The sequence below is a fragment of the Eurosta solidaginis genome, chromosome 2 (assembly GCF_040869045.1).
Source record: "Eurosta solidaginis isolate ZX-2024a chromosome 2, ASM4086904v1, whole genome shotgun sequence".
NCBI lineage: Eukaryota > Metazoa > Arthropoda > Insecta > Diptera > Tephritidae > Eurosta > Eurosta solidaginis.
The window spans coordinates 240,502,017-240,522,644 of record NC_090320.1 but is presented as its reverse complement, the minus strand read 5'-3'; the positions used below and the strand labels follow the sequence as shown (position 1 = coordinate 240,522,644).

General features: G+C 38.5%; 1 protein-coding gene across 1 annotated transcript in view; it reads left to right on the top strand.

Annotated features, from left to right (window-relative positions):
- Positions 1 to 20,628, top strand: part of tkv (thickveins) — a 929,476-nt gene that overhangs the window by 520,460 nt on the left and 388,388 nt on the right. Inside the window, exon 2 of the mRNA XM_067767354.1 lies at positions 12,673 to 12,826. The gene's annotated coding sequence lies outside the window, so the exon portion shown is untranslated. The remainder of the gene's footprint in view (positions 1 to 12,672; positions 12,827 to 20,628) is intronic.

Sequence of the window (20,628 nt, the reverse complement as noted above, 5' to 3'; positions counted from 1 at the left end):
TGTTGAGCTGTCGATAAAGAGGCGCCATTCATTTGTATTACAAGGAATACCAACTGCTTCAAATAAACCTTTCACGTCATAGCAAAAACAGAGTACATCTTCCTTACTGTAGAAACAAGAAAATTCTTCAAGACGCTTTCTTTGCCGAGATATTCGAACATCAGAAGTAAGTAAATTTCGTTGTTTAAGCCGCGATGCTAATAACTCTGCTTTGTCTTTTGATAGATTTAAGTCTCTTATTAAGTCATTGAGATCTTCAGAGTTGATGAGATGTGGTATTCCTGGTTCATATTGAGAAACAAATTCGGAATGTACGGATGCAGATGAACTCGGTGTTTGATAGCTGTCTTGAGGGAATAGTTGCTTTTCCAACACAGGTGGATCAGGTACAGGACTTTGTTCCGAATGTGGTACTGGAGCGGATGTCGATGGTAGTTCCGGATGTATTGTTTTCCTTAAACGTTTCCCTTTCAGTGGTTTCACTACACAAAAATAGCAATCCGTGTCATGATAACTCGGTTCCCTCCAAATCCTCGGCACTGCGAACTTCATGGCTCTATTCTCACCCTGGTACCAAACTATAGTAAAACGTAAAGCATTTCATAACAATTTCAGTTATTGAATAATACAATTATATATATGTAGATATATGTATATATGTATATATGAAACATTTAGTACAGTAAAAAAGAGAAAATATACTTACGCTCCAGAATGCTTCTGCAAGAGTTACATGAAACATGTGGAGCCCATTTTTTGTACTGGTTTTTAACAGGTAGACCGAAGTAGGCTAGGTAGGTCTCGCAAATCCTTGTGTTTTTAGTTAAATCAAACTTTTTTTGTCTTCTTTTAATACATTCGCCACATATATAGCAAAACGAAGTAGCCGCTCGTTTACAACTTCTCGAAGACATCATTCCTCTGTGATATGCAAAAACATTGTGTCGGCCACAACGAGTGACCCAAGAAACTACAGCTTCTTAAAAAATTTTATTTACTTACAAAAACGCTATCAGGTAGCTGGCATGCTCTATTGCTAGGCCTGCCAATCCGTCAGTAAAAGTTTCGATGAGTTTCTTTATATGTACTTAACGAAATGCCAAATCTACCTAAAATCATGTGTATCTGGGACCTTTTATCTCCTTTTTACTGTTTCTCAGCCACATTTTTTTGGTTTTTTTTAAGATGAGTATGTTGTGCTTTAAGTAGACCTTTTCTCGATGCATCGCTGCATCAGGTAGCTACCCGCCGCCTTCTATCGACCGAAATAGCGCGAAAGGACCTACATTAGCCTGTTGCAAAAATGCAAAATTTTCAAATCGCTATAACTTCTACAAAACCAAATATTTTTGATTCGTAATTGCATTTTTTTTTTTAAAGAATTGAACATAGAATCCGAATATATAGGGCAAAACCCATGCACAAAAAAAAAACTTTTTTTTTGTTGACCTGTGTTATTATTATTTTTATTTTATATGGTTAATGAGCCAAGGGTAATACAAATTCTAAATCAGTTGAACAAATATCTTTTGTTCTACCAAAATAACAAATTCAAGGTTATTATGTTTATTCCAGCAATATGAAATTAACACGTATATTCTATTCTTTTGCAAAGGAAAATATATTTGTACTTAATTGCTCGTTTCTATATTTGCACAGTTGAATTGTTTATTAAGTTAACATGAGTTAAGTGATACGTGTTCATTATGACCGTATTTTTAACCCTTTCACACTGGTTACCCCGGAAGCCTCTTGGTGGTCGCCACTTTAGGGTGACATGGCTGGATGAGCAGTGGTTCCTCTGGTGTTGCGCCGGATGAGTCCCTGATATGCGGGTATGGCAGAATTTTGCCCGTCTAGGCGACGTGATAGTCAGCACTTGCCAATAATATCGTCACAAACCGATCTACTCTTTAAGTTCGCGCTCAGTATCACGGACTTTACCTTCAAACTGTTACTTTATATTCTTACCGATTGAATAAATTCCGAACGATTTTCAAAGATACGTATTAACATTTTTATTGGCGCAGAAAAAAGAAAGGATTTGGTGGTTTGTACAATTGGTATAATCAAAGAAATATCTTGTGGTTGTTGGCCTTGTCACTTGTGATGCCAAGGAGAGGGGCGGTTTTTCATCTGCGAACGAGACAGGAAAAATAAAAGACTTTAGTCACTCATCATGTTCGGAATGGAGTGTTAGTAAGGTGTTCGCGGGATTTGTGTCGATTCTTCCATAGCGTGTATGTAGTGGACTGTAGTAATTTAGGGGGGGGTGTTAGTGAGCCGCGAGGGCTCAAATCAGGTTCAGGATTCGGCAGAAAACATAGTTTTGTGATTGGCCTGGTGAGGACGCCACTCTTGGTGCTTACGGCGACTACTTGGATGTGTCCGTCTTTCCCGAGATGTGTGTCTTCCACGCGTCCGAGCCGCCACCCGGTAGGTCTTCTTTGATGATTACCAGGTCGCCCTTTCGAGGCGGAGTTTGGCTCATCTTCCATCGATATCGCTTTTGGAGATCCATGAGATAGTCGTCATTCCAGTGTTTGCTGAACTGGTGGTGCACCGGTAAGGAAATGACCCGGCGTGATGGCAGTGAGGTCGTTGGGATCTTGAGACAGCTGGGAGATGTGGCGAGTATTTAAGATGACTTCTATTCGGATTAGGAGAGTCGAGAATTTTTCGAAGGTAAATATATGGGTCCCAGCAACCATTTTGAAGTGGGTTGCAAAACTTTTCACCGCGGACTCCCACAAGCAGCCGATGTGCATAGCGCTGTGAGGGGGAGGGGGGGAGGTATGAACTTCTAATTGATGCCTTGCGGTGCATGTTTCTGGACGACGTCCGATGAGACTTCTTTCAGGAATGTCATGAACTCCTTCTCAGTAGCACGTTTGGCTCCCACAAAGGTTGGATCGTTGTCGCTCATCATTTGGCTAGGGTATCCTCACGGCCCACGAATCGGGAAGAGGCAGCGAGGAATGCTTTGCTGGTGAGATCGGAGCATAGTTCCTGATGGACGGCTTTAGTGGCGAAGCAGACAAAGACGGCCACGTAGCCTTTCACCAGCGTGGGGGATCGGAGCATGGACGCTTTTAGTTGGAACGGGCAAGCGAAGTCCACGCCAGTGATAGTAAAAGGGGGTGAGAATGTACAGCGTTCGGGGGGTAAGGCTGCCATTATTTGGGAACGGGTGCTCTGCTTGGGAATTGTGCTGGTTTTACATTGAGAGATGCACTTCTTGAACAGGGGTTTCAGACGGGCAATGTAGAATTCTTGCCTTATAACTTGTTGCATGAGGCGGACGCCCGCATGAAGCAACAACTCATGAAGAAAACGTAGACACAGGATGGAGAGCCGAGATTTCTCGGGGAGAATGATGGGGTGACGTTCCTTATAGGGGATATTGGCGTATGCAAGTAGCCCATTGACACGAAGAACACCGCGTTGGTCCAGGAAGGGATGAAGTACCAGCAAGGGACTCCGCCTCCCGATTAGTTTCGAATTCTCTAAACAATCTCTTTCTGAGGCGAAAATTTTAGTTTGCGTCAAGATAATCAGGCGGTGTTTAGCACAAGTTAGGTCAGCATGCGACAATGTGGGATCGTTTGGGGCACGGTTGCCGCTTATTACGGCCTTTAGTCTATTGATAAGAGGATAAGAGGAGAATCGGCACCCCAGCCGGTTAGGGGGTCAGAATATACCCGCGGTAGGTATGCCTGTCGTAAGAGGCGACTAAAATACCAGATTCAAGGGGCTGTGTAGCGCAATCCTTCAGGTTGCCAGCTCAATATACAGCTTCTCCAAACCCAATTGTCAACCTCGCCTATCCGCGGCGAATCTTGTTTCACTAACAGACGAGGCTCTGGTGCCCAAGCTCCTCATGGAACTTGGGGGTGGGGAGGGAGGAGATGGCCTGAAGGTTTAGTGTGGCCATATAAATTGTTCGCGAGATGGTCGGGCTAGCACCTTAATGGTGCTGTGGCACCGGAGTGTACCGGATATGTATCCGGCAAAGGACCATCCCATCGATAACACTCCCCAAAGCCTTCGGGGAGCAACCTTATCGCTACAACAACAACAACAGGAGAATCGGTCTAATATAGCATCCGTTTCGTCGACGGCGTGTAGGGCTTCGACTCGTCGTAGCTCGGGAGTTCGACGCTTCTGACCGTGGATTTTGTCAAATCCTTGGGGGGTCTGGAAAGCCACTCAGGCCCGTTCCACTAGCGATGACCTAGCTAGATCCAGGGGATGCATCCTCTGGTGCCCATGTCTGCCGGGTTATCCTTGCTGCGCACATGTCGCCAGGTGGTACTGCCGATGAGGTCGATGAACTGCGCAGTTCGATTGGAGACATAGGTTTTCCAGGAATGAGGGGGCTTCCCAAGCCAGGCTAAAACAATTTCAGAGTCGGACCACAGAGTTAGTTTGCGTTTATCGAGGCCGAGATGGGGTTGGACTACTGCGACTAACTTTGCTAGTAAGACAGCACCGCACAGCTCCAGGCGCACAGTGTTTCGACTATAAGGCAGCAGGTAGAAAAAAGTCATAGTGACAGAAAATGCGAAAATGTGTTTATGTTAGAGGGCAATTACTAAAAGTCGTGTACGCAAAATTTCGGGTAATTAGCTGCCGCCAATTTTCAACAAACGGTGCATTTGTGTGGAAATTTTCGAAATCCGGGTGATATTGGTTAATCGGTTTAAGTGCGTTTAGAGGTAATAAATTTAATATAAACCGTAATTTTGTAAACGATATCTATTCAGTACGAGTTATGGATAATCCAGGTAAAACATTTATCATTAATTTTGGATTTTGGTGTTTTTTATACCTTTCATGAAAATGAAATGGTATATTAATTTCGTCACGAAACCCAAAATCAGGTTGAAGAGCTGAGTTGATTTAGCCATGTCCGTCTGTCCGTCTGTCTGTTTGTATGTAAACTAGTCCCTCAATTTTTGAGATATCTTGATAAAATTTGGTGAGTGGGTGTATTTGGGTGCCCGATTAGACATTTGTCGGAATCGGCCGGATCGGACCACTATAGCATATATCCTCCATACAACCGATTTTTCAGAAAAAGAGAATTTTTGTAATATCTTACTCAATTTAACAGATTGAAGCTTCAAACTTCACAATATACTTTCGTATATTGCACATATTGTTGCCTGAAAAAATTGATGAGATCGGTCGTATATATAGTATATATCACCCACAACCGATTGTTCAGATAAGAAACTTTTCGTAATTACTGCCCTATTTTAAGAGCTACAGGCTTCAAATTTCAACGAATGCTTACGTATATAGCATATATTGATGTCTGAAAAAATCATTGAGATCGGTGATATATATATTTTATACTTCATATAAACGGTAATTTTTGCCCCTTTTGTATGGATAGAAGCTTCAAAATTCATCAAATTTCATCAAATAGTTACGTTTACTTCATATATTTTTGAAATTCGTGATTCGTAGTCATAGTTTTTACACGCAGACCACAAAAGACCTGAAAATTTGCATCCTCACACAAAGTACCTACCAATTTTTTATTTTATATTTATCTTAAAATCGTTTAGATATGTTCAAATTTCACCAAATGCTTACGTGTATAGTATATATTGTTGTCTGAAAAAAATCATTGAGATCGGTGGTATATATAGTATATATCTCATACAACCGATTGTTCAGATAAGAAACTTTGTGCAATTTCTGCCCCGTTTTAACAGCTAGAAGCTTCAAATTTCACCAAATGCTTACGTATATAGCATATATTGTTGTCTGAAAAAATCATAGAGATCGGTGGTATATATATTATATACCCCATATAAACTGTATATTTTTGCCCCTTTTTTACGGCTAGAAGCTTCAAAATTCATAACATTTCATCAAATAGTTACGTTTACGTCATATATTGTTGAAATACGTGATTCGTAGTCATATTTTTTACACGCAGACCACAAAAGACCTGAAACTATGCATCCTCACACAAAGTACCTACCTATTTTTTATTTTATATTTATCTTAAAAATCGTTTAGGTATGTAGATTTGTTCACTATATATTTCTTATCTTATACATCCGATTATTCGGAGATTACGAACGGGATAAGATTATTGTTCAGACCCATTCATGAAAGGTATGAAGTCTTCGGCATAGCCGAAGACAGTCCCGTCCTTACATGTTTTTTCTTAAAAAACAACAAGGAATTGTAAATTTTTTAGATTAGTAGCAAAAAAAAAGTGAGTACCCCTTAGTAACTCAATAAAAGTAGATTCATATTGTAGAGAATTTTATCTAGTATCTGCTCATATAAGCCGATTTTAGCGCACGGTTTTGCAAAAATGTGTAATTTTTAATTTTTTAAATTTTTCGATTTTCAATTTCACCTTATATAATTTCACGAAAAGAATTTTTCCAATTGTGGCAAAGCTACCCTAGAGAAATGAAAGAAAAAAAGGAAAAATCAAAACAAAAAAAAGGAAAAATTAAAGCAAACACGAAGAGCAGTTCGGCCTAAATCTTCTTGAAGATAAATCTCGCCAAGCACTAATTATTATTTTTTTCTTTTAAATTTTTTACGGTTAATGCGTCAAGCGTAATACAAATTCTAAATATGTTAAACAAATAGGTTTTGTTCTACCAAAACAACAAATTCAAGGTTGTTAGGTTTATTCTAACAAAATGAAATTAGTGCGTAGATTCTATTATTTTTCAAAGAAAAATTTAAGTGCTCGTTTCTATATTTGTACAGTTGAATTGTGGTATTAAATTCACATAGGTTAAGTGATACGTGTACAATATGACCGTATTTTTAACCCTTGCACGCATATGGGACACAGGTGTTCAAAAATACTTCCTTGTATAGCGAGAAGGCTAGCAATGTTTTACTAATTTTTTCGTTGTTACTTAATGTTATCTGGATTTATACATCCGAACCGATTTTCATTTATCGTGCCTATTTGTGTGTATTTCTACTATAAAAAGCTTTTCAATGAAAATGCATCTTCTTTGCATCAGCTTCCGTTTCGAATCGGCATAAAACATGTATGTCCCATCTGCCAATTTGTAGGAAAAATCAAAAGGGAACAACACGCAAACTCGAAGAGAAGTTCGGCCTAACTCTTCTTGGAGATAAATCGCGCCAATCATTAATTACTATTTTTAACACGCTTTTATTAGCTTGGCTTGTAGCTATGTATGTAACGGAATATTTGAGCTTAATTTTCACCGGTTTCTAGAAGTCTGATTAATTTGAAACTTTGCATACGTATCAAGGACCGATGACAACGCATTAATGTCAACAGCCATAAGGCCAATTGGCCTTATTACCACTTTGAATGACCATAAGTTTAATTGAAAATTTGCACACGTATCAAGGCTCGATGACGATGCATTAATGTGATGGTGCGGTGACATAAGGTCAACGGCCATAAGATAAATTGGCCTTATTACCACTTTGAATGGCCATAAGTGTGATTGAAACTTTGCACACGGATCATGGCTCGATGACAATGCATTAATGTGATGGTGTGGTGACATAAGGTCAACGGCCATAAGGTCAATTGGCCTTATTACCACTTTGAATGGCCATAAGTGTGATTGAAACTTTGCACACGTATCAAGGCTCGTAGACAATGCATTAATGTGATGGTATGGTGACATAAGGTCAACGGCCATAAGGTCAATTGGCCTTATTACCACTTTGAATGGTCATAAGTTTGATTGAAACTTTGCACACGTATCAAGGCTCGATGACAATGCATTAATGTGATGGTGCGGTGACATAAAGTCAACGGCCATAAGGTCAATTGGCCTTATTAACACTTTGAATGGCCATAAGTTTGTTTGAAACTTTGCACACGTATCAAGGCTCAATGACAGTGCATGAATGCGATGGTGTGGTGACATAAGGTCAACGGCCATAAGGTCAATTGGCCTTATTACCACTTTGAATGACCATAAGTTTGATTGAAACTTTGCACACGTATCAAGGCTCGATGATAATGCAATAACGTGATGGTGGGGTGACATAAGGTTAACGGACATAAGGCCAATTGAACTTATGACCACCCCAAATGGCCATAGATTTGAAACCTTGCACATAATGCGAAAAAGACATTCCTTTATTAATGATAGAAGTGGATGCATGGCACATCTACGAAAGATGATGGTGGGGTGACATAAGGTTAACGGACATAAGGTCAATTGAACTTATGACCAACCCAAATGGCCATAGATTTGAAACCTTGCACATAATGCGAAAAGCGAATTCCTTTATTAATGATCGAAGTGGATGCATGGCACATCTACGAAAGAGCATACTGGAGCCCTTTTTAACACGCTTTTATTAGCTTGGCTTGTATCTATCTATGTATCCATGTATGTATGTAACGGAATCTGGAGTGGAGCCAAGAGCCCCAGTAATGCAGAGCTCCGAACTCCGTTGCACCTTTTGAAGCATTTTAAGATAGGTACTTTTAGCTAGTGCTGGCGACCAGACCAAGGCACCATAAATAAGAGTCGGGCGCGCAATGGCTGTGGTGCCAATTGCCCTCTTGCAGGTGAACAGCTCTGCTGATGCCTTCTTGGATCGCTCCACTATATGGTCACTCCATAATAGCTTCCTATCCAGAATGACTCCCAAATACTTGACTTGATCGCTAAACGCTAAGAACGTACCCCCAATTCTTGGCGGTGTAAGATTTGGTACTTTGTACCTCCTCGTGAAGAGGACAAGCTCGGTTTTATCCGGGTTGACTTCCAAACCTGTGGCGGTTTGTACTCCTGCGGCAGCTCCAGGATGTCAGCTGGGTCCGTTGGCGTCACTGGAACCCAAGCTCTAGCCCTTGGTCGTGAGGGGATATCACGCGCCTCGACTACCTTGAGGCGCGCGCCCGGATATACCACCCCTATCAGCGTGACGGCGGCCCTATAGAGGTTTACCGACCTGGCGTCGTCACAGGCAATTAGCTTGACATTGCCCTGAAACCACCCTGTATCGGTGTAAGATGGCGGTGGACCAGGGCTGTCTTTATTAACCTTAACGGCCACCGTAGCGAGCGCGACCTCGATTCACTTCCACTGTTGTTTCTTGATCCTGCCATCTTTGCTGCTCTCGTCTATAATGTCAATGATCTGCCGACCCTTGGCAATTTCGGCGAAGGCCGCGTCCAGCCTCCCTGCGTCTTGGCCCTTTTCGGTGCCGTGGGGTTGGATTCATCCATGGACCGCTGGCGTTTCGAGGTTTCATCACTCTCGACTAAAACTTGTAAAATTACTTGAACTAAAAAATTAAAAATAAATAATAGTTTAAAAAAACTAAAAAAACGCTTTTTAATCTGAATTAAATTATTCTGTTAATAACTTAAATTTTATTATAATTTTATTTTGAGGTGATTAACTATAAATGATTGTTTGACCTTCTACTACTGTTATATAAAATCTTTTTAATTGAAAATTATTTTCTATTTTTTAGTTCGGTTAGCTATAAAAGCGTGTTTTTATACTCAGTTGAGCAGAGCTCACAGAGTATATTAACTTTGATTGGATAACGGTTGGTTGTACATATATAAAGGAATCGAGATAGATATAGACTTCCATATATCAAAATAATGAGGATCGAAAAAAAATTTGATTGAGCCATGCCCGTCCGTCCGTCCGTCCGTTAACACGATAACTTGAGTAAATTTTGAGGTATCTTGATGAAATTTGGTATGTAGGTTCCTGGGCACTCATCTCAGATCGCTATTTAAAATGAACGATATCGGACTATAACCACGCCCACTTTTTCGATATCGAAAATTTCGAAAAACCGAAATATTGCGATAATTCATTACAAAAGAGAGATAAAGCGACGAAACTTGGTAGATGAGTTGAACTTATAACGCAGGATAGAAAATTAGTAAAATTTTGGACAACGGGCGTGGCACCGCCCACTTTTAAAAGAAGGTAATTTAAAATTTTGCAAGCTGTAATTTGGCAGTCGTTGAAGATATCATGATGAAATTTGGCAGGAACATTACACCTATTACTATATATACGCTTAATAAAAATTAGCAAAATCGGAGAAGGACCACGCCCACTTTAAAAAAAAAAAAATTTTTTTAAAGTAAAATTTTAACAAAAAATTTAATATCTTTACAGTATATAAGTAAATTATGTCAACATTCAACTCCAGTAATGATATAGTGCAACAAAATACAAAAATAAAATAAAATTTCAAAATGGGCGTGGCTCCGCCCTTTTTCATTTAATTTGTCTAGGATACTTTTAACGCCATAAGTCGAACAAAAATTAACCAATCCTTTTGAAATTTGGTAGGGGCATAGATTTTATGACGTTAACTCTTTTCTGTGAAAATGGGCGAAATCGGTTGATGCCACGCCCAGTTTTTATACACAGTCGTCCGTCTGTCCTTCCGCATGGCCGTTAACACGATAACTTGAGCAAAAATCGACATATCTTTAAAGAACTTAGTTCACGTGCTTACTTGAACTCACTTTATCTTGGTATGAAAAATGAACGAAATCCGACTATGACCACGCCCACTTTTTCGATATCGAAAATTATGAAAAATGAAAAAAATGCCATAATTCTATACCAAATACGTAAAAAGGGATGAAACATGCTAAGGTAATTGGATTGTTTTATTGAAGCGAAATATAACTTTAGAAAAAACTTTATAAAATGGTTGTGACACCTACCATATTAAGTAGAAGAAAATGAAAAAGTTCTGCAGGGCGAAATAAAAAACCCTTAAAATCTTGGCAGGTATTACATATATAAATAAAGTAGCGGTATCCAACAGATGATGTTCTGGGTCACCCTGGTCCACATTTTGGTCGATATCTGGAAAACGCCTTCACATATACAACTACCACCACTCCCTTTTAAAACTCTCATTAATACCTTTAATTTGATACCCATATCGTACAAACTCATTCTAGAGTCACCCCTGGTCCACCTTTATGGCGATATCTCGAAAAGGCGTCCACCTATAGAACTAAGGCCACTCCCTCTTAAAATACTCATTAACTCCTTTCGTTTGATACCCATATTGCACAAACGAATTCTAGAGTCACCTCTGGCCCACCTTTATGGCGATATCTCGAAACGGCGTCCACCTATGGAACTGAGGATTACTCCCTTTTAAAATACTCATTAACACCTTTCTTTTGATACCCATATTGCACAAACGAATTCTAGAGTCACCCCTGGCCCACCTTTATGACGATATCTCGAAACGGCGTCCACCTATGGAACTAAGGATTACTCCCTTTTAAAATACTCATTAACACCTTTCCTTCGATACCCATATTGTACAAACAAATTCTAGAGTCACCCCTGGTCCACCCTAATGGCGATATCTCGAAACGGCGCCAACCTATGGGACTAAGGATTACTCCCTTTTAAAATACTTATTAACACCTTTCTTTTAATACTTATATTGAACAAACAAATTCTAGGGTCACCCCTGGTCCACCTTTATGGCGATATCTCGAAAAGGCGACCACCTATAAAACGAGGGCCCACTCCCTTTTAAAAATACTCATTAAGACCTTTCGTTTGATACCCATATCGTACAAACAAAGTCTAGAGTCACCCCTGGTCCACCTTTATTGCGATACCTCGAAAAGGCGTCCACCTATAGAACTAAGGCCCACTCCCTTTTAAAAGACTCATTAACACCTTTCGTTAGATACCCATATTATACAAACGTATTCTAGAGTCACCCCTGGTCCACCTTAATGGCGATGCCTCGAAAAGGCATCCACCTATAGAACTAAGGCCCGCTCACTTTTAAATCCCTCATTAATACCTTAAATTTGATACCCATATCGTACAAACACATTCTATAGTCACCCCTGGTGCACCTTTATGGCGATATTTCGAGACGGCGTCCACCTATAGAACTAAGGCCCACTCCCTTTTAAAATACTCATTAACACCTTTCGTTTGATACCCATATTGTACAAACAAATTCTAGGGTCACCCTGGTCCACCTTTATGGAGATATCTCGAAACGGCATCCACCTATGGAACTAAGGATTACTCCCTTTTAATATACTCATTAACACCTTTCATTTGATACCCATATCGTACAAACAAATTCTAGAGTCAACTCTGATCCACCTTTATGGCGATATCCCTAAATGGCGTCCACCTATAGAACTATGGCCCACTCCCTCATAAAATACTCTTTAATGCCTTTCATTTGATACACATGTCATACAAACACATTCCAGGGTTTCCCTCGGTTCATTTTCCTACATGGTTATTTTCCCTTATGTTGTCACCATAGCTCTCAACTGAGTATGTAATGTTCGGGTACACCCGAACTTAACCTTCCTTACTTGTTTTTAGTTTTTTTTAAACTATTATTTATTTTCTTTTTAATTTTTTATGGTTAACTACCCAGCCAGCATTTTTTGAAAATTTTGATCAAAAAATATTTAAATATCATACCCAAGATGATTAAAAACGTTCAAATTTAAAAGCATTTTCTGTTCGAAAATTTACGTAACGTCGGGAGAAAAATGTACCATAAATATGATCATTCTTGAATAATCGTTTTGGTTGAGATATTTGAATCATTTTTGAATGCGATTATGATGCATTTATTCTTCATATCTCATTCAAAATAAGATACTACATAATACTTTTATTTCATCAGGGGAAGAAAGCATGCGGAAGTGAGCTATTTCAACCACAGGTCACTCGCAAATAAACTTGATCGATATACACCTGCGACTACAACATCCAGCATCAGCTATGATCGTCAACATCTTAAAACACGATACGGTACGGGATTTTGAAGACATATCCAGGTACATATCTCAAGAGAGTTTCACTTACCTGGTCAAATAGCTCAAATGGTTATAGACGAAATAAAAAGATATAGCACACGATATATCGAGAGGCTACACAACCATCCAAACCCACAAGCCATTAACTTGCTAGACAACGGCGAAGAAACACGACGGCTGCAAAGACTGCACCCCTTAGACTTGCCTCTTAGATCCTAAGCAAATATGGGGCCTTTCTCTCGTATAGCCTTTGAAATTTCTTCGCCCCGTAAATACAGCTGTCGGTCGCAACGAAGGTGTGTTTGCGGGGCGAACTAGTTTTGGGGGTTGTATGGGAGGATGGCCTTAATGTAATGTATGTATATTAGTTCATGTATATATAAGTATGTAAATATGTATGTTAACACATACTCCTAGTTGATTTACATAACTCGAGATTTGCAGTTGTATATACATACATAGAAGTCACATAATAATCCTTTTTATAGGACAAATTGCACTTAATACATCAATGTAAATGTAATGGTAATGTTATAAAAGCTCACAACTTTTATATTTTCCAACTATTATGTATTTTCTGGGAAGCCGAATGTGAAGAAATGGTTGGGGAAATCTTCGGGCACGAGCAGCATTTGCATTGCATTGTCTTGAAGAATGTCTTAATAATAAAAATTTTATATACATATTTTTTCTGAACTTCATGATTGAAAAATGTGTGTATGTGAAAAAAAATAAGATTTTCAATAAAAAGTAAAATTTTAACAAGTATAAAACTCATTATTCAGTCAACAAATATAGTCAGAAAAGATTCAGAAAGGTAAATTAAAAATGATTATAAATTTTTGATCACCTAAAGTAAACACCTTTGATTCAAATATGATTCCAAAATGTGATTGAAAAACTATATTCAGTTTTTGATCATCAAAGGTAAGCATATTTGATTATTTTTTTGTTGGTTTTAATGAAATATTAAAATTTAATCATCAAAGGACTTCAAAATTGATTCCAAAAAGTGATCGAAAAATGCTTTTCAGTTTTTGATCATCAAAAGTATTCATATTTGATTATTTCTTTTGTTCAATTGTATGATAACTCATTATTTAGTCAGAAAGAGTAATCAAATTGTATTTATATGTAGGGAAATTGAAAATTTAATCATCTAAATGCTGAGTGGGTAGCTGTACCCTGACGCGCTTTGCTGTGGCCCACTCTCTACTATATGCTTTCGTAATGAAAAACGACACAAAGTTTACTTTTAAAATAAATTTGATTGTGCAATACTTGTGTGTACACAATATATTTGGTTTGTCCATTTTCTGTGAACACATAAAGATTATCAGGTTTACCGACGCGGGAACACGCAACATACAGTTGCCCATGTGAGAAGCACTCCTCTTGCAAGGATTGCCCCTGGGCTTTGTTTATCGTCATTGCGAACGCCAGTCGAATGGGAAATTGCAATCTTTTAAATTTGCATATAGCTTCTGTGCCAATGATTGAAATTTGAGGGATGAGAACATATTCACCTTTGAAAGGCCCCGTTAAAATTGTTGCTTCGATAACATTCATACTCAATTTCTTAACTGCTAGTCGCGTTCCGTTGCAAAGCTTTGGCTAATAATTCCGCAGCATAATAATTGGAACACCAGTTGTCAACTTCAATATATGTGGAGGCATTCCTGGTAGATCAAGCGAGTTCAAAACTTCCGTTGGATAATGAACTGCTTCACCTCTGTAACAGTGTTTATGGACATGTATGTTATTTCCTCACAATCAATTTTGGATTGAAAAGAAGAAAATAAGACCATTGCATTCCCCACTGGGGAAGACACCACGGTTCTAGGAGAAGTATCATGTGAAGTCGCAGTTGGGAACGTCACGGTAATACACAATTTTATAGTGGCAGAGATTGTTGATGATATCATAATTGGAGTGGACTTCTTAATCGACCAAGGCATCAAGATCGACATGCAAAGCATTTTTTTAAAATTTGAATTAAAAAAAAAATTTTTTTAAAAAGTGGGCGTGGTCGTTCTCCGATTTTGCTAATTTTTATTAAGCAGACACAAAGTAATAAGAGTAACGTTCCTGCCAAATTTCATCATGATATCTTCAACGACTGCCAAATTACAGCTTGCAAAACTTCTAAATTACCTTCATTTAAAAGTGGGCGGTGCCACGCCCATTGTCCAAAATTGTACTAGTTTTCTATTCTGCGTCATACGCTTAAATCACCTACCGAGTTTCATCGCTTAATGCGTATTTGGTAATGAATTATCGCACTTTTTCGATTTTTCGAAATTTTCTATATCGAAAAAGTGGGCGTGGTTATTGTCCGATATCGTTCATTTTAAATACCGATCTGAGATGAGTGCCCAGGAACCCGCATACCAAATTTCATCAAGATACCTCAAAATCTACTCAAGTTATCGTGTTAACGGACAGACGGATGGACGGACGGACGGACATGGCTCAATCGAATTTTTTTTCGATACTGATGATTTTGATATATGGAAGTCTATATCTATCTCGATTATTTTATACCTGTACAACCAACCGTTATGCAATCAAAGTTAATATACTCTGTGAGCTCTGCTCAACTGAGTATAAAAATTTAGCAATTTTTTTACACAACTCACTGCGTCTTATAGGATAATGCAGATATGTGTTGATGAGATTTTAGATTGTAGGAACTGTGTTTAACATTGCTAAGTCGACAGATCCAGTCATGACGAATCCAGTTCTTAAAGCAAAATACCCATAACTCGCAGAAGAGGAACGCACTCTCCCAAGGGAAACGCGCGTCAGTCTAGCCCAACTTCGATCTGAGTACTGTAACAGGTTAAACTCTTTCCTATCCAGAACCAACCCCGACATACAAAATGTATGTCCTGCTTGCAATGTTTATCCAACGCCTTTAACACCCCTCTCACTATGGTCCACCCCTGTTGAAACTGCAAGTTTCCTTGGAATCCCGTTAGAGGACATTGATGACAATTTGTGAACGGTCGCACCTATTGTATGGGGGGAAGCACTGGCACAACAACAATAGCAGATGCCACGGGGGTTGAAGCAGGATGAACAAAATTTGGCTGAGCTTAACTTACGTAGCCGAGCGTATTGTTGTTGTCGCACTGCCTTGCTCGGGTTAGACAGAAACGATAGTCAGTCAGGACGCAGGCTATTTTTAGGAAGAGCTTAATTATTTTAAATGATTTTGTGTATATAAAACTAAATGTAATATCTCCCTGAGGACGATACAAAATGTACCGAAACGCGTAGGAGGATAAAGGAAAACTCCATTTTTTCTTTACCACCACCAGCCAAATAACTCTTATAACAACCCAAAGGTAAAAAACATTGGTCCATCAAACCATTGAAAAGAAGTATTTGTCGTTTAAAACCCGACCTATTTCGTTGCTTGGGACATATTATCGTGCGCAGGTCTCGGGCATATCTTCTATAACAGGAAATGATTGGGCTTAGACAGCAGTTTCTTCTTAACGTACAAGTAATTCAAAAATAGTCTCGATTAATGTTGGCTATTTATCTCTCGCTGTTTGCGTGCCGGTGTCGGCTTTGATTGCTTCCAAATTTTTTCAGCATCGTCTCAACTTCGGCCTTAATTCCGTCCCTCCGGTTATTGCGGCTTACGTTTGGCTCAAAACATTTTTCGGACTCGTACTAGTTTCGATTTTTAAAATCGGTACGGCTTTGGTTTGGGTCCTTAAAATTGCTTCGGCTTTGCTTCGGTTTCGTTTTTCAAAATATTTCAAACTCGCTTTTGCAAATTGTGTTAGTTTTGTTCTTCAAAATTATTTCGGGTTTGGTTTTAAAAAAATTGTGTTCTGTTTTGTCTGCGTTTCTCAATTATTATTTGATATCTGGTTTATTTTTGCTTTTCAAGTTGTTTCGATTTTGGTTTGTATAAAATTATTTGGGCTTTTCTTTCGTTATTCAAAATTATTTCAAGGTCGTTTTCAATTTCGATTTTCAAAGCTATATCGAGTTCTTTCCGGTTGTGGTTTTGATACTACAGTTGTTGTTGTTGCATCGATAGGGACACTCCCCGAAGGCTTTAGGAAGTGTTATCTATATAGGTCGCCCTTTTTCGGATGCTGATCCGGTACGTTCCGGTAACAAGCACCAATAAGGTACTAGCCGACCATCTCGGGAACGATTTGGTACGACCACATGAAATCTTCTACGCCATACCACCCTCCCACCCCCTACATCCATGAGGAACTTGGAGTCGCCAGAGCCTCAGCTGTTAAAAAAAACAGGATTGGCCACTGGTAGGTAAGTTTGACAAATTGGTTGGAGAAGCTATAAATTGCGCTAACAACCCCTTGATAAGGTTGCGCTATACAACCCCTTGAAACAATTTGGTATTTTAGTCGCCTCTTAGGAAAGGCATACCTGTCGCGTGTATTGTAATGTTTGCGGATAAGAGAAAATCGAAGTCTAGGTTGCAGTGCCCAGTTAGCGGCACCAGATAGAATTTACTGCCAATTGAAACGGCACCAGGTTGAATTCTGTTCTTTATTCAAAAGTTGTTTTCTTTTATACAAAATTTCTATGAGTAGCTAAGCGTGGGGCAGTTAAGGGCGAGCAGTTTAATGTGAGTTATAAGGGAGTAATTTGATGTGGTTGTAGGCGTATGAGTCGTGGCACAGTGGATGACGTACCCGACTCAAACGTTTGGGGTTGCGGGCCCAAAGCCCACTGCCACCAAGCATTTTTTTTAAATTTATTATTTTTTTTATTTTAATGTATTTAATTTTATAAAGACTGTATTTTATTTTCATTTAGTTTATGGTGTACCTAAACAACGGGATGGTGCAAAGTACTGGTACACCTTTACGTATTTAGTTTATGGTGTATTTAAAACACGGGACGATGCAAAGCATCGATACACCTTTATAATATCTTTATTTTAATGTATTCAATTTATTAAGTTTATTATTTTTAATTTTATTTATGGTGTACTTAAGACATGGGAGGATGCAAAAAGCACTGGTACACCTTTATTTATTTAATTTGGGGCGAGCATAGGGAACTCGGTGGTTTCACTCTAATGAGCCACCTCATCTTCTATTTGGAGACTCGAAGAACCTCCATTTTAAATTAAAAACTAAAACTATGTCTTTAGAATATTTCGTAAGCCGGATGAGAATTTCAGGGCTTATGAAACAAACGAAAGAAAAAAACTCATAGTTTAAGTCGCTTAAACAATGAGCTAAAATACTTACTTACACTAATACTTAAAAACTAAGTATAACACACATATACATTCAATTCAGTTCCCTGGGAACTGCATTCTAAGCATAATTAAAATTGGCTGTGGAATGTGCAACGCAAGCATAAATGAATCATGTTAATAATTTGTCTACAGGTAAAGGCTTGTCGCGAGCAAGCTCTAAACAGTGTCATACCAAGGCTCAGGTTACCACATGATGCACGGTGTACAAAATATATCTTTGTACAAATGAATGAATGTGTCAATAGAATCTCATGCCGTACCAAAGCGAGCCAAAATATACGTATGTACAATTGTATGAATATGTATGTAAGAGTCAATATATTTTAAGACATTCCAAAACGGATTGAAATATATGTTTGTACAAATGAATGAATAACTTAATGCGTGAGTTACTACTGAGTTAGGTTACTACTGTATTTATGCTGCCTCAAGCTTCAACAGTTAGACTCACGAAGTCTTACTGCCGAAAATGTAGCAGATTCACGTATGTGAAGGTCCAAAGATAGCTGGTGTAGAAGTACATTTAGTGCGTCATTTGGACGCGATCTTAGTGCTCCTCCTACCCTTCCGAGGGTTGTCCGCTGTACTCTATTCAACCTTTAAGTGTTGTACTGTTTGTCCGTGGATTTCTAATGCTATGGCTTCATATGTTAGTAGGTCTGATGTAGGACACATCGCGTGTTAAGGGGTTTAGATCAAAGTTTCTGCTGACGATTCTTTTATACGAATAAAGGTTATGTAAGCCTTTTCGACCCTACGTTCGATTTCCAGCTATGCTTGCTGTCTATCTCGACGCACAGATACTTGAATCTCGTAGACAGGGTGCGGGCAGTACCATTTAGAAAGGGCAGTCGAAACAGTGGTCTTGTTAGTAAATTTATTTTGTTTAGCTAGGGTTTACGTTAAGGCCGTCTTTGATTGTCCAAACGTAAAGCCTTCGATACTTTAAATTAATGAACTATTGGAATTAAGAGCCATGTATTTTGGTACTAATTTTATAGCCGAGGCATTTAGACACTGCAATTCAATTATTCCAACTAAGAATAAAACAACATTGTAATCATTACAATTACATTATTTTTTTTTCAGTTTCTCAATAAACATCTTTTCATTAGTCATCATTTGCTGTCATCTCAGTGTCGAACACGTGCTTTTTATGTGCAGCGCGATACAAAAAAAAATTATAGTGGGAAAGATACAAATCTTCTGTTGAAGTGCTCGTGGCTTCCCCTTCAAATGCGCGTCACAACCCTCAATAGTTATACTCAGCGTGCTTTGAACACAGAGTATATTAACTTTGATTGGATAACGGTTGGTTGTATAGGTATAAAGAAATCGAGATAGATATAGACTTCCATATATCAAAATCATCAGTAACGCAAAAAATTTGATTGAGTCATGTCCATCCGTCCGTCTGTCCGTTAACACGATAACTTGAGTAAATATTGAGATATCTTAACCAAATTTGGTAGACGAGCTTATCGGATGATAACCACACTTGTGATAAAATTAATTTTACAAATATTATTAATCATAAATCAAAAATCGTTAAACCCATCGTAACAAAATTCGGCAGGGAGGTTGCCTTTACCATAAGGAATGCATTGAAGAAAAATTAACGAAATCGATTAAGGAACACACCCACTTTTATATACAAGATTTTTAAAAGGGTCGTGGACGAATAAAATAGGCTATATCTTTGCAAAAAAGAGCTTTATAACAATGGTATTTCATTTCCCTAGTAGATTTATAACAACAAATAGGAAAAACTTCAAATTTTAGAAAATGGGCGTGGCACCGCCCCTTTTATGACTAAGCAATTGTCTATGTTTCGGGGGACATAACTCGAAGAAAAATTAACATATCGTAATGAAATTGTGTACACATATTATATTTCTAGTACGGGACGGGATTGGTTAAAGACCACGGCGACTTAGATATAAAACAAGTTTAAAAGAATCGTAGGCTATAATAATAAGCTATAACTTAGCAAGAAGTAGTTTTGCATCAATGATATTTCACTTATAAAGTTTTATTGTAAGTAGAGCTTACGATCTCTCGAACATGTTCGAGAAGAGATTTCTCGCGAGTCTTGCCTTCTCGCGAGATTTTCGAATCTCGAATTACTCGTAAGGCTCGTGAGATTCTCGAATCTCGAATACTGGTAAGGCTCGAGATCTTCCCGACATTCAACTTAATCGATTCATTGGCTGTTTTATATAGAGCTTACGATTTCTTCTTGAGCACAAGCCAAAATATCCGCAAAACCACAAGTAAAAAATCCCGAAATGTATAGAATATTGCCAATGCAGCGACTGAATTGAAAGTCGAGAAGATCGCGAGTATTACGAGTAATTTGAGATTCGAGAATCTCGCGAGAAGCCGTGTTCTTGATGTCTCGTTGAAAAATAGAATATTGCGAACAAAATGATATTGTTACGAATATTAGCAAAACTAAGGGGTACTGCTATCTCTAAGCCGATGCTAAGCAGTGATATCATGCACATCCATAGATCAATCATTATGTATCTACATAAACGAAACAATAATTGCGTCTGCA